General features: G+C 38.4%; 1 long non-coding RNA gene across 1 annotated transcript in view; it reads right to left on the reverse strand.

The window, feature by feature from the left end:
* LOC137776276 (uncharacterized) overlaps positions 1-10,565 on the reverse strand; it is a 29,688-nt gene extending 19,123 nt beyond the window's left edge. The window contains exon 1 of the long non-coding RNA XR_011076192.1: positions 10,483-10,565. This is a non-coding gene — a long non-coding RNA (uncharacterized lncRNA). The remainder of the gene's footprint in view (positions 1-10,482) is intronic.
* Positions 10,566-10,846: the final 281 nt, after the last annotated feature.

The raw sequence follows: 10,846 nt of genomic DNA on the forward strand, positions 1-10,846 counted from the left end.
TTTTAAATCTCTAATCCCATCAGGCTCACCACTGTGAAATGATGGAACCATGTGGAGATAGCCCTGTGTATCCCCTATCACACACCCAGGACATATATCAATGGGTTAATCAGTCCATGACCCTGGATGAGTCAATAGAAGTTCTTGGGTTAGAATCCAAAGGGTTAGGAATCTTAAATGGAAGAAGCCCCCAGAGAAATTAGGCCTCTGTCCCTCCACTGTTCATTTTCATGGGATCAGATGACTGAGGTGCCAAGAATTATATGCCCTGAGCCAAGCTGAGGAGCTGACAGGCAGAGGAAAGAGAACACTCTTTCCTCATTCTCAGAGGAAAGAACGGTTCCTTAGGAACCTTTGATAGTTCCTTAGGATCTTTGATAATTTAATCCCTGGGAACATATAATTGGGCTCTTTGGTCCCAATTATTTGCCAATTTATTATCCCACTGAAGTCCTAAAACTATATTGAATACATACAAGGAGGACTGTCTCTTCTGCTTCGAGCTTCAAGATAGGACCCTTTGCTCCAATGTGGGGAACTGTCTCAAATAAGAATAAGATCAAGCCATTTGAATTCTGAATTACTTATCCAATGCCATAAAGATAAACTTGCCATCCAAACTACCCATAGGAAAAAAATACAGTTTTTCAGTATACTTGAGTTTGTGAGCTTGAGAAGTCCTTCTCACTGTCCTCATTGATACCAAACTTTATAGAGATTAGCATATAGTTCAGTGACTCTAAAGATAAGATTCACACCATTCATTGCATCTCTATATGAACCAGAGATATATGAGCCTATGCTTATAATGATCAATTTTATATAAACTACACCTAATTTCTATGTGAACATCTCCCAATCCGCACCTTCAGCCACGGCTCCTCCTCAGCACAAATGTCACATTTCAAACTGTGTATTAGGCATTTGAGGATAATTTTCTGCCACCTAAAACTAATATATTTAACATTAAATTTACATTTTTTCAAAGTACTCCATATCTTACAATAGGCACGATACAAATACTTTTTGGCTAAATCCTAAAATTCTTCCTGATCCTGATATTAACATTCGTTACTACATCATTCCCCCAGTTCACAAGCCTCATGCAAGTCGTTTTCTTTGACTCTGCCCTCGCCATGAACCCTCAAGTCTAATCAGTCACCAGTTTGTCAAATATTTCTTTGAGACATATCCACCCTTGTCAACACCCAGATTCAGAGATCTTATTATTTTATTCATCTTTATTGAACTTTCTACTGAGTTTCTCCATCATTCCAATCTATCTTTAATCCATTTTTTTATCTTTTTAATCTACAGTTGCCAGCCATGGTTTTGACAGCAGACTTCCCATTTCCACAATATTTAAATGTGCTAGACAGTGCTTTAAATTCCTAGAGTTCTGATTTTTATTAAATTATTGCCAAGAGCCATGGCAGTTCCATTGAGAGAGGGAGTGGGAAGCCAAGTGGAAAGGTTTTCATGTCCTCTCATCCCTTCTTCTACCAAAGATAATCCCGTCTTTTCTTTCTATTTTACATATTTGGGATCTATACGGATTTGCTTTCAAATTGTCTCCATTGGCAAAAACAAGTTTGGGTATCAATGGCTCATGTGCAAAAGGCAAAACTCCTTACCCTGATTTAAGACTCCCAATCTAGCTCCAAGCACTTTTGCAATTATAGCTCATTTTATTTCTCTTCAAGTTGAGTTTTCTCATTGACTGTCTCAATAGGTCTTAGGTGCTCCCTCCTTCCCCTCTCATCTCCCTTGATTAAATGCTGTCTATCTGTGGTAGTAATTAGTGCTGTTATTCACCAAATATTTCTATTTCTCTACTCTTCCAATGAAACACAGAATTACTCTTCCTAGGATCATGTTCTATCTGAAGCCATTTGAATATGTTACTTATGTCACTCACAGAGAAGGGCATTAATTGATAGTTTTAGACCCCGCAAAATTATTCTGTCTTTCTCTCTGAGATTGCAATTGGCTATATTTCAGATAGTGGTGGCCCCATCAGCCTGGGTCCCAGAGTAAGGGTAAGATTGAGCAGATGCTTCAGCAATGCCAAGTGAGTGATGACTAAACATTAGCTGTTTTAAGCCACAAAGAGTTGAGGGTGTGTTGTGTTGTTGTCATCTTTCCTAAGCATCTATCCTTCTTCAGGGATGAGCTAATCCTTTTCAAGGTGATTTAAAAACAAAACTAAGCCATTTTATTATGTACTCTTATTTCTCTACTTCCACCAAGAAAAACTGCTTCTCAATGAATGATATCAGTTGTATATCAAGTAGCCACTCTGTGGAATTACAAAAGAACATATAATAACCTGTACTCATTTGGCATTTAAAGTGTTAGGCTTCCCCACATTGTTTAGCTACATATATATGTGCATAACTGTCCCTATAAAAACCAAAAATTCTTCGACTTAAATATTCCCTAGTATATCTCAGGGTAGGGAGGAGTATTTTACTGTGTGCTTCTCCCCCAGTCCCACCCTAACCCCAGTGTATTTATTCCAGATGAAATTTGGTTAAACTAATATCAAGAAAAGGTAAACTCGGGCTTCCCTGGTGGCGCAGTGGTTGAGAATCTGCCTGCCAATGCAGGGCACACGGGTTCGAGCCCTGGTCTGGGAGGATCCCACATGCCGCGGAGCAACTGGGCCCATGAGCCACAACTACTGAGCCTGCGCGTCTGGAGACTGTGCTCCGCAACAAGAGAGGCCGCGATAGTGAGAGGCCCGCGCACCGCGATGAAGAGTGGCCCCCGCTTGCCACAACTAGAGAAAGCCCTTGCACAGAAATGAAGACCCAACACAGCCAAATTAATTAATTAATTAATTAATTAATTAATTAATTAATTTTTAAAAAAAAGATATAATCAATATTACACTTTCACTTCAGAGCCTTTCATCCCACATATTTACAAATGTGATAACAACTCCCCTAGCATTTGTTTCCCACCAAAGTAGGCCAGGCTATCCCTGGGTAGAGCTTCATGGGAATGTCCTGCTGCTGTTAAACAGGATAAAAACCAGGCCTAATATAATTCTCCAGAGAGGGAGAGAGGATACTGGCCTGACCTGCGATACTTCCTTTTAGAGCATAAGCAATTGCCAGGATGGAAAAGACAGACCGTGTAGCAAGCCTGGGCTCTGGAATCCTGTTAGGAGATACTCCCAGGTTGCTGTGTCATCCAGCTGTTACCACAGTGTGTCAGAGTTTCACTTCTCAGAACATCTATAGGAGGTAAACCAGAAGTGAAAAGCCCAATACTTAGACAGGTGGGTTGCTCATGAAAATGTGAAGATGGCAACCTTCCAGAGGCTGTCCTGGAGAGGGATAGAGGAAGAGAAAGCCACTTCCTTTTCATCAGAAGAACCCAGCTTAGAAGCTTACTTCTTCTTCTGCATTGGCTGCCAGGAAGGCCTGTGAGAGTTTTTCTGAATGTTGAATGGTAGCCCTATTGGCCAACTTGGGCAATGTGAAGCAGGAAAAAATTAAATATTTTTGCAGTGCTTTGACATAATATTTGTACTGTGAGTTTAACTATATCATCATTGTAAAAAAATTTTAAATATATAAAAATAAAAATATCTCTATTACTGAGTTATAACTTAACTTTTTCAATTACCATTCCATATTAATTTTTCCAACTATCATATTTCTACATAATATTTTACATATGATTATGATACTTATTTAGCCTTTCCCTCCCCCCATGCTTAAATAATTATATTGCCTTTAATTTCTTAAAATTGCTAGTCAGAGGTAAATGTATCTGAACATGAATCTCTATCATCATTTCTGCCTACTTGCTTAGCATAGATTTCCAGCAGAAAAATTGGAGTCAAATAGTATGAGTATCTTAAGAGAGTTGATATATATATATATTTATTTTTCAGGAAGAAATTTTATACTCCCACAATTGAATGTGAAAGAGCCTAGCTCTTTCAAGCCTCCTAGCCTTAATGATTCATATATACATACATGCACACATACATACATATATACATACATATAGATAGGTTGTTGACTTAATATATTTTTTTAAATCTTAAGCTAAATTTAAAAGTAGTGGAAGACCCATCCATGTGAAACAACATCATTCATGACAAGATATCAAAGCTTTAAACAGACTCTAAGCCATATTGGAATTGAGAGGAATAGGAAATCAGTGAAACTGAGAATTGTCAAGGAAGCAGCTAGTGTTAAGCTGAACCTAGAAGCATTAGCATTGGTTAGCATTTATCGAGATAGATAGGAAAAATATACATATATCTGGAGAGGGGGAAAAGCTGGGACAAAGATAAGAAGCCAAAATGAGCACGAAAAATTGGGGGAATGGTTTGTCCTAACCAATATTTATTTCCACATTTATTCATTCCAGCAAAATTTATGCGGTACATATTAGGTACCTGGTAATGTGCTAGGTGCTAAAACTACAAGGATGAATAAAACACCATTGGTTTCTAAATTAAATTGCTTCCCAACTGGCCTCCCTGCCTCCAAGCTCAATCCATCCCAATCCATCACTAACAGTGCCATCAAATCATCCTCCAAACTATAAACCTGTTTAATATTGGGTTGGCCAAAAAGTTCATTCGGGTTTTTCCATAATATGGTACAGAAACCCCCAAACAAAGTTTTTGGCCAACCCAATATTACACCCTGGTTTTAATCCCCAGATCATTTTTACAGGATTGGGAAACTTCAGTAGCTTAGCCATGTTTTAAAATAAAATCCAAAGACCTTAATAGGGTTTTCATGGCTTTTCTCCATCTGGAGGTTCCTACCTCCCCTAACATCTAGTCTCTCTTCCCTCTCTTTCCAGAAATAATAAGCTTCTTTCAGTCAGTTCCTTGAACTGGTCAAATGCAAACTCTTCGCACAATGTCTAGACTTCTGGAATTCACACATGCTATTTCCTCTTCTGAAATACCTACCCTACCGCTGCCCCTGCCCCCACCTCCCCATGCTCCTGCCCCACCACATTTCACCTAGTTAATTTCTGTTCATCTTCTACCTGTCAGCTTCAGGGAGGCTTCCCTCGGCCCTGAGTCTGGGTTAAATTTCCCTGCTACATATTCCCAAAGCACCTTCTACTTACCTTGGTGTAACTCTCATCACATTTTATTTGTATATTAATTTCTCATATCCTCCTAAATACTATAGGCTCTATAAATACCAAAATTTTATCCCTCATATTTACCTCTAAGTTCGTAGCATTGTCTATTGCACATAGTCGTTTTTCAATAAATATTTGAAGATATATTTTGAAGTGGATCTAGTTGCAAAGGGTGGGGTTGATGCTGTCAACTAAAAGGAGTCAAACAGAATCAGCACAGGTTCTGAGTAGGTTCATGAAACTAAATGATGGCATGCCAATATAATAATAATCTACTCAGTTTGAGCAGTTCAGTTATCTTAAAATAAGTAAATTCCTATTGTATTATCATGGATTAGGGTTCAGGAGACAAGATCCAAACTGGGAGGCTGCAGAATAAGATAAATTTGTTTTAGCCTATCTCCACTACTTTCTAGATGTGTGAGCCTGGGCAAATTATTTAGCCTTTCTGAGCCTCTTCTGTAAATGGAAATGCCAATGCCTCTCTCCCAAGTCCATGAAACCAACTGTATAGAGCACTGAATACAGCTCCCATTAAACTCTCACATTCACTAAAAATTCATTCCTTCTCCCTCTCAGCTCTTTCTCTTACCCCTGTGGAAACTTGGACAAATCACTTTTTCCTGGGCTTTCAGGTTCTCTGTTATAAAACTAACAGATTGGGAAAAAGCCGTGTTCGCTGAAACTAGTCAAATCCAAGCAGCATCAAGAGAGCTTTGGCTGAAAATCTCCAAGGGTGGACTTGAAAGCCAGTTTCTTTATAAAGTTCTCCAGGTGATCCTGCAGCAGCCAGCCCAGCTCAGAACTGCAGTTCAGTATCTTGGAAACACTAGCCTTTTCCAGCTTGAACAGGCAATAGTTTCATTTTTTTTTTTCTCTGCTTCTCACATGGAAAATGTTTATTCAATAAATCAGAATATGACTCACCTGGCTGGCAGTTTTTATTCCACAAGACCCAAACTATGCCATAATTAGCAACAAAGGCCAGCTCTACGTGTGTGTGCATGTGTGTATGTGTGTGTATTGGGAGAAACAGAAGCAGCATAAGAAATGTCTTGTCTACTTCTCACTCTTCCTTTGCTGACTGGCATGAGCTAGAACTCCCAACAATGTAGCCACAGCAGGATCAAGCGGTGAACAGCCTACAGAAGTCTGCTCTTAAGTGAAGGAATACTTTAGTTTTCTACTATTATTACATCAATATCAATCACATTGATAGGTTGGCCAGTGGTCATTGCTCTATTAAGCCAATACCAGAATTTGTGGTCATTATGGAGTCTCAGAATCGAGAGGTTTAGTAAAGACAAAATCGAGACAAGTGAAGAGGTTTGCTGTTAGTTTAACAGAGAGCACGAATAGAATCAAATCCTGTGAGAAAAAAAAGGGGGGGGAGTTAGATATCCACCTGATATAATAACAGAAAATACAAAAACTGAATGGGGCATGCAAGAGACTCATGGAAAAATCTGAACTCACAGCCTGCAGGATTGTATGAAAAATTCTATAAACATTTCTTAAGCTCCTTCCATAGACCAGATGTTGTATTATAAATTCAGGATAAAAATCTATTTAAGACATAGTTCATCCCTTTGAAGGAACTTCAGTCTATGGATAAAGAAACTGGAAAAGAATGGTAATTAAGAAAACACTCTGTGATAGCTGAACTTCATATCTTATTTAATCTTCTTAACAATCCTGCATTGTGGATATCATCAGATAGATTCAGCAGCTTACCCAATATTAAGAGCCTATATTAGGAAAGGTGGACTATCTCTTTATTATTCAGTAATAATATATGTACTGTTCAGAAACATCATATATCATACAGAAAATATCTCTAAATATTTCTTTCTAGTGAATAATCATAGTTCAAAGTGACAGCCCAGAAACATAACTGTAACTAGAGTTTTAAGGTCAAAGATTTTGTTTCTTGAAATGTCATTGTCATTTAGTTATTAACCCTAATATTAGTCCTTGCCAGTCATGCAAAGCTGTTCTTCCCTTTTCACTAAGCCAGAATAAGCAAAGAAATTTGCCCTTATTTACACCCATGTAAATGACAGTCCAAACTCCAAAGAGTCATATGGAATGCTAGCTGGGCATTAGAGGGCAAAGGACCATGCCAAAAGGGCGGGAGCACCAGAGACAAAATTTACCCAGTGGTGAACAAAAATCCACATATTTTCTTTCTTCCTTTACCAACAAAAAAAACCATCCCCAAACTAACTGTCTATCTAGGCTAATAATTGAAAAACCAAGTATTCATTACTCCCCCAAACCCTTTTAAAAAGTCTTTCTAGAGCTGAAAGAAGTAGAAATAATCTTTGTGTCTGATTGAAAACAGGTTTCCTGATTCTCTTGGGTTTCCACTTTTAACAGCTCATTCCAAAAAAAAAATCTCTCTTCTCTCTGCTTAGCCTAGAAAGTTTCTGACTTTATTGGCTCATTTTAACACACAGATTGTCCCCCTTGAATGTGACCTGTCATCACTGAACTTTGAATATACAAATCCCAACCACCCCTTCCCCCAAATTAGCTGAACACTTCTCTCTGTTTTGACTCGCATTAGCTGGTTGCTACTGAACTTGAAAAAGTTGCGTCTCACTTCCTGGCATCGTTGGACAGGTTGCAGATCATAACCACACTAATTAGCACATGGATTTCTGGATTTTAAGTATGTCAGGCAAAGGGAGATGTAAGGTAGGGGAGAGGTGGGAGAGGAAAGGGTCACTCGGGAGAAAATGGAAGGGAGAGAACATGGGCAAAAGTAATTTGAATGACCTTGTTTTATCCTCTGAAGCAGATACTCCCAGAGGATTAACTTCAGGAAAAATCCTTCAGTTTTAGCCTTACTTATTTGTTACACAGGAGTAAACCTTCCTATTCTTACTAGATCTCTTTACCTCTTCTTTTGAATCATGGAAACACAACAGGTTCGGGGAGGTACTGAATTAAATTATCTCTGACTTTGCTGTCAACTGCAGTCAAGTCGACTGTAATCCTATCCATTATGTAAATGAACTAGAGAAAATAGGTCTTTGTTTGAAAAGTTTCTGAGCTAAGTTTTGTTCTCATAGCAAAAATGGAAAGCTATCATCTTTTTTAAAAAGTATACATGTGCACACAATTATGTGTAAGTATGTGTGTGTGTATAGAGAGATATATACACACAAATTCACATAAATATGTATGTATACATAAATATACATATGCATAGATATATACATATATATATAGAGAGAGAGAGAGAGCGAGAGAGAGAGAGAGAGAGATAGATAGATAGATAATAGATAGATAGATAGATAGATAGACAGACAGGAAGGGGTGGATAGAGAGGCAGCTAGAAAGAGAAATAGAGATATGAAATGCTTCTGGTCTACCAACCAATAAAGGGGACTTTGTTGGGAAAAAAATTTCTTCTCAGAACTTCCCATCCCACAGAAGTTCTTAAAAATGGAGACTTTCTTGTGTCATCCTCCTGTTTCCCTAAAGGCTCAGGCTAATGCACAGCCATTCTCTAATTAGGAATGTATTTGAGACATATCATAAGAAGTAGATTGTATGTCTTGTTTTCAAACTTTGTCTCTTTGCTTTCTCTGTCCTCCTCCCCTTTCCCCCTCCTCCAGCCCTTCAAATAGCCCTGTCCTAAATGAATCTTCCAGGCCAGTCTGATGTTAAAAGAGAAATGTTTATCTTGGAGTATAGAGATAATTGACAATTAGAAAAGAGGACACTTTTAGCTCTTGGTCAGGGCACTGTGCTCCTGGACAAAGTGCTCTTTTCTTTGAAGCAGGGTGGAGTGCTGAGTGACTCAGGCAGGGATCTATGTGTGTTTATGCTTAGGGCCTACCAGAGTCAAGGACTGGAGTTTTCTGGGACAGATTTTCCTACCAACAGGTCCCACACAATATCAATAACTCATAAAAGACAAGATTGAATGATTCCACCTCCTCCTGGTGAGAATTTCTAGCTTTTCCTCCCTGATGTGCTTGTTTACAGGAATTGACTGATAGAGTTGAACTGAGATCTGCCCGTGGTTTTTGTTTTCATTATCCACCAAAAAATATGCTATGGGAAAAACTGGCTTTCTCCCTGATTCCAATTTGAAAAGTCAGGTAATTTATGGCATTTTGTTTTCAAAAATTATCATTATACTATTATCTCAAATGTGGCTTGCTCTATTATAAACCCATTGTTATTTTATGCATTTTGGATTTTTTACAATTTTCCTTTCAAAATCCTCAACTATTATTCTCTCAACAAGGGTAACCCTTCTAATGTGTTTAATGAGTTTCTTTTGTTTTTATGTATTCTTAAAGTTAGGTATATTTTATATAAGTACATGTCTTTCTACGCACGTTATCAAATTATATATCTCACTCTGTTTCTTGCTTTTTCCTCACTCTATTTTTAAGATACCTTCATGACACTGTGAGCAGCTAATCTATTATTTCTATTGTGTCCATCTACCACTTCTTACCTCTCCAATGCTCTCTGTTGCTCCCTAAGTCCAGGAATGATTGAATCAACCTTTTTAAAAGAACACTAAAGGATGGGGATTTACACTATTATATATTAAGACATACTACAAAGCCATAAAATAAAACAGTACATTTAAGGGTCAAGAACAGAAAAATAGATCAATAGAGATCCGATAGACAGATCCCTGCATATAAACAGATGTAATATACCATAAGGAAAGTGTTGTAAAGATTGAAGAAAGGGGAGATTGTTTAACAAGTGGACGTGGGAAACCTACCTCAGCATATAGAGAGAAGTAACTAGGTATCTAACACCACATTCAAGGATAGACCATAGGGCTTCCCTGGTGGCACAGTGGTTGAGAGTCTGCCTGCTAATGCAGGGGACACGGGTTCGAGCCCTGGTCTGGGAAGATCCCACGTGCCGCGGAGCAACTGGGCCCGTGAGCCACAATTAGTGAGCCTGAGCGTCTGGAGCCTGTGCCCCACAACGGGAGGGGCCGCGATAGTGAAAGGCCTGCACACCGCGATGAAGAGTGGCCCCCGCACCACGATGAAGAGTGGCCCCCGCTTGCTGCAACTAGAGAAAGCCCTCACACGAAACGAAGACCCAACACAGCCAAAAAAAAATTAAAATTAATCAATTAATTAATTAATTTAAAAAAAAAGATAGACCATAGATAAATTAAAGACCTACTTGTGAAAGATAAAATGTAAGGTTATAACAAAGAAATACGAACAAGTAACATTGTAACCCAGGAAACACTTTTCAAAGAAAACCTGAAAGCATCAAAAAAGGGATGATTTGTAAATAATTAAGAGATTCTGTTCAGTGAAAACTACCAGTGACAAAGTAATTTTTTCTACTTACCATTGGGTAATGAGTAAGAAATTATTATCACTTCTTTTCACTTGACCTGCTCCAAATTCCAAAGAACACACATTCATTTTTCTATTCAAAATTGATGAACAAATCAGCCTTAATTCTCTCCAAGCTCTTCATAGTTTTCTAGATGTTGACTGGAAACACCTTATCTTTTTAATCTGGCCCAAACTAGTAGGCCCAAAACGGAAAAGGGAGTCTTGGAGAGTATCTTGATGCATTAAGCAAGAATGTGTGCATGGAGATATTTCACTTGTTTCAAAGCATCAGAACATATAAGCTCATTTCTTCCCCTTCTGTCTCAGGCCTGATACTAAACATGCGTGGAATTCCTTAGATAGCTCCTCTGAAA

The sequence above is a fragment of the Eschrichtius robustus genome, chromosome 14 (genome assembly GCF_028021215.1).
Source record: "Eschrichtius robustus isolate mEscRob2 chromosome 14, mEscRob2.pri, whole genome shotgun sequence".
Classification (NCBI taxonomy): Eukaryota; Metazoa; Chordata; class Mammalia; order Artiodactyla; family Eschrichtiidae; genus Eschrichtius; species Eschrichtius robustus.